The 4,918-nt window shown below is 32.0% G+C and overlaps 1 long non-coding RNA gene across 1 annotated transcript; it reads left to right on the plus strand.

Annotated features, from left to right (window-relative positions):
* Nucleotides 1–2,118: 2,118 nt before the first annotated feature.
* Nucleotides 2,119–2,632, plus strand: LOC124857861. The gene is made up of 2 exons (XR_007035698.1): nucleotides 2,119–2,251; nucleotides 2,448–2,632. It is a non-coding gene; the product is annotated as an uncharacterized LOC124857861 (long non-coding RNA).
* Nucleotides 2,633–4,918: the final 2,286 nt, after the last annotated feature.

The raw sequence follows: 4,918 nt of genomic DNA on the forward strand, positions 1-4,918 counted from the left end.
TAGATGCTTATGTTAAGTGTATATGTTAGATGCTTATGTTAAGTGTACATGTTAGATGCTTATGTTTATGGGGTTCCATTAGTGCCAAAAATATGTTTATGTGTCTATGTATATGTTTATGTGTCTATGTCTATGTATGCCGTGTATGTGAGGTGCTTATGTCTATGTTAAGTGTATATGTTAGATGCTTATGTTAAGTGTACATGTTAGATCCTTATGTTAAGTGTACATGTTAGATGCTTATGTTAAGTGTATATGTTAGATCCTTATGTTAGATGTACATGTTAGATGTTTATGTTAAGTGTATATGTTAGATGTTTATGTTAAGTGTATATGTTAGATGCTTATGTTAAGTGTATATGTTAGATGCTTATGTTAAGTGTACATGTTAGATGCTTATGTTTATGGGGTTCCATTAGTGCCAAAAATATGTTTATGTGTCTATGTATATGTTTATGTGTCTATGTCTATGTATGCCGTGTATGTGAGGTGCTTATGTCTATGTTAAGTGTATATGTTAGATGCTTATGTTAAGTGTACATGTTAGATGCTTATGTTAAGTGTACATGTTAGATGCTTATGTTAAGTGTATATGTTAGATGCTTATGTTAAGTGTATATGTTAGATGCTTATGTTAAGTGTACATGTTAGATGCTTATGTTTATGGGGTTCCATTAGTGCCAAAAATATGTTTATGTGTCTATGTATATGTTTATGTGTCTATGTCTATGTATGCCGTGTATGTGAGGTGCTTATGTCTATGTTAAGTGTATATGTTAGATGCTTATGTTAAGTGTACATGTTAGATGCTTATGTTAAGTGTACATGTTAGATGCTTATGTTAAGTGTATATGTTAGATCCTTATGTTAGATGTACATGTTAGATAGATGCCTATGTTAGCCCCCCCCCCCCAAAAAAAAAACTATACAGATGGGGGTAGTCATTATATATGGAGAGCTCATTAATTCAAAATGAAAAGAAACACTATTATAATTATTCATAAATACTCCATCCAATAAATAAATGTCCCCATGAAATAAAACAAAATATATAATAGAAATAATCTTTTTTTACTTTTTTTACAATTATAGCACCCAAACATTCTTTAGAATACAGTTAAGCCCATAGTTATTCCAACCCCAGACAGATTTAAACTTAAACCTCTTTTTATACATCTAAGAAGTTTGTTTCTGTGTTTTTAATCTTCCAGATTTATGCATTTAAGATTTTACAATTTATTTCAAGATTACTCTATTTAATAATGGTATTTTATTTTTGATACTTTTATTTAGTAAAGCTACTTTAGGTGGGACTTTTATTTTTTAACCCCATTGTGTCTAGCAATCTTCAATGAAAATCCATGCTCTACATCAGAGATCTTCAACATGGAGGTGACACCATATCTGTACTTCGGTAACCCCACACTGGAATAAAATAAGAACAGTTGGGGCAAGTCACTATAGGCTTTATTTGCAAGAATATGTTCCTTAAAATAATGAAATAAATCCACAACCAAAACTGCTCATCTCACAAATTACAAACATTTTGCAACCATAACTGACAATCATGAAAATAACTTTTTTTCATTTTAACTGAAAATGCATTATTTTATTTTATATCGCAGACAAACTTAAACTGATGTCAATGAAACTAACCTTTGACCTCACACACTAGAACAACAACAACAACAACAAATCAAGTTTGATTCTAAAGGAATCCAAACGTTGGAGCCTGTATCAGGCCAGACTCCATGTAGAGCACAAAGCTGTCATAGGTCTGGTGAATGGGGAGGTGCAGAGTGACCTCACAGGTGTTCGCCTCTGGATACAGAAAAGTAGTTATGCTTTAAAAGACAGGATGAACTGGATTTTCAAAAGAACATGAAGTCACTAGCAGTAGCAACTCAGCTGATGCCCCCCCCTTTTTCATTGGACCTCTTTTAAGGACCCTGTAATCATTGTTTGAATTTTGTTATTTTGGGAAAATAAAACCCATTTTCATTGAAAATTCTTTCTGTGTCCTCATGCTTGACCAACCCGGTCCCTCACATCATGGAATATTCGTCGAGCAGGTGTAGATAACGGCGACTACAGGGATCTGGGACAAATGATAAGTGTGGCCCTTGTCCATGGAGGAATCAAGCCCTTATTTTTTTCCCGGCGATTATACCACAGCATAGCCAGTCGTCCAACACCCCCAGACACTCTTGAAGAAGTGGATGACAGAGAACTGCAGGAGCAACTGCAAAGGGTAGGTAATACTGTTATATTTGGGTAAATTGAGTATGAGACCAGGAGGGTATTGAAAAAAAGTCTATAAGCTGTGGGGTCATGACATATTGGAACTGAAATTGCTCACAAATATCACATTTGGTCATCCAAATAAGCTTCCTTGAATGGCTCAAATTAAGTGTATGTTTATTATTTCCCCATTTGCTGTTACACAGGTAATAACTGCAGAAACTCTGGCAGAAGCACGGGATGCCATAATGGAGGCTTCAGGTTCTCTTTGTCTTCTTGGCTGTTCTGCGGGTCTCCGAAGTCTGGATGAAAAGGAGTACTTTACACAACAAGCTCTAAGGGCATATGTCGAAGGAAGGACACAGAAAGCTTTGGAGCAGTAAACAAAAACTACATTTTATATTTGATCTTAAATATTATGTTTTATGTCAAAGTGGGAAAATGAGATGGCCCATTTAAAAAAAAGTTCGAATCAAGTTTGATTCTAAAGGAATCCAAACGTTTGATTTTTTGTTGTTGTTGTTGTTGTTCTAGTGTGTGAGGTCAAAGGTTAGTTTCATTGACATCAGTTTAAGTTTGTCTGCGATATAAAATAAAATAATGCATTTTCAGTTAAAATGAAAAAAGGTTATTTTCATGATTGTCAGTTATGGTTGCAAAATGTTTGTAATTTGTGAGATGAGCAGTTTTGGTTGTGGATTTATTTCATTATTTTAAGGAACATATTCTTGCAAATAAAGCCTATAGTGACTTGCCCCAACTGTTTTTATTTTATTCCAGTGTGGGGTTACCGAAGTACAGATATGGTGTCACCTCCATGTTGAAGATCTCTGATGTAGAGCATGGATTTTCATTGAAGATTGCTAGACACAATGGGGTTAAAAAATAAAAGTCCCACCTAAAGTAGCTTTACTAAATAAAAGTATCAAAAAATAAATTACCATTATTAAATAGAGTAATCTTGAAATAAATTGTAAAATCTTAAATGCATAAATCTGGAAGTAAGTAAATACCTGACAAACTAAAAAAAAGATTATTTCTATTATATATTTTGTTTTATTTCATGGGGACGTTTATTTATTGGATGGAGTATTTATGAATAATTATAATAGTATTTCTTTTCATTTTGAATTAATGAGCTCTCCATATATAATGACTACCCCCATCTGTTTGTTTGTTTCTTTTGGGGGGGGGCTAACATAGGCATCTATCTAACATGTACATCTAACATATACACTTAACATAAGCATCTAACATATACACTTAACATAAGCATCTCACATATACACTTAACATAAGCATCTAACATGTACACTTAACATAATCATCTAACATATACACTTAACATAAACATCTAACATGTACACTTAACATAAGCATCTCACATATACACTTAACATAAGCATCTAACATATACACTTAACATAAACATCTAACATGTACACTTAACATAAGCATCTCACATATACACTTAACATAAGCATCTAACATATACACTTAACATAAACATCTAACATATACACTTAACGTAAGCATCTCACATATACACTTAACATAAACATCTAACATATACACTTAACGTAAGCATCTCACATATACACTTAACATAAGCATCTAACATGTACACTTAACATAAACATCTAACATGTACACTTAACATAATCATCTAACATATACACTTAACATAAGCATCTCACATATACACTTAACGTAAGCATCTCACATATACACTTAACATAAGCATCTAACATATACACTTAACATAAGCATCTCACATATACACTTAACATAAGCATCTAACATATACACTTAACATAAGCATCTAACATATACACTTAACGTAAGCATCTAACATATACACTTAACATAAGCATCTAACATATACACTTAACGTAAGCATCTAACATATACACTTAACATAAGCATCTAACATATACACTTAACATAAGCATCTCACATATACACTTAACATAAGCATCTAACATATACACTTAACATAAGCATCTAACATATACACTTAACGTAAGCATCTAACATATACACTTAACATAAGCATCTAACATATACACTTAACATAAGCATCTAACATATACACTTAACATAAGCATCTCACATATACACTTAACATAAGCATCTAACATATACACTTAACATAAGCATCTAACATGTACACTTAACATAAGCATCTAACATATACACTTAACATAAGCATCTAACATATACACTTAACAAAAGCATCTAACATATACACTTAACATAAGCATCTCACATATACACTTAACATAAGCATCTAACATATACACTTAACATAAGCATCTAACATATACACTTAACATAAGCATCTAACATATACACTTAACATAAGCATCTAACATATACACTTAACATAAGCATCTAACATATACACTTAACATAAGCATCTCACATATACACTTAACATAAGCATCTAACATATACACTTAACGTAAGCATCTAACATGTACACTTAACATAAGCATCTAACATATACACTTAACATAAGCATCTAACATATACACTTAACATAAGCATCTCACATATACACTTAACATAAGCATCTAACATATACACTTAACGTAAGCATCTAACATGTACACTTAACATAAGGATCTAACATATACACTTAACATAAGCATCTAACATATACACTTAACATAAG

Source organism: Girardinichthys multiradiatus, chromosome 21 (assembly GCF_021462225.1).
Source record: "Girardinichthys multiradiatus isolate DD_20200921_A chromosome 21, DD_fGirMul_XY1, whole genome shotgun sequence".
Taxonomy (NCBI): Eukaryota; Metazoa; Chordata; class Actinopteri; order Cyprinodontiformes; family Goodeidae; genus Girardinichthys; species Girardinichthys multiradiatus.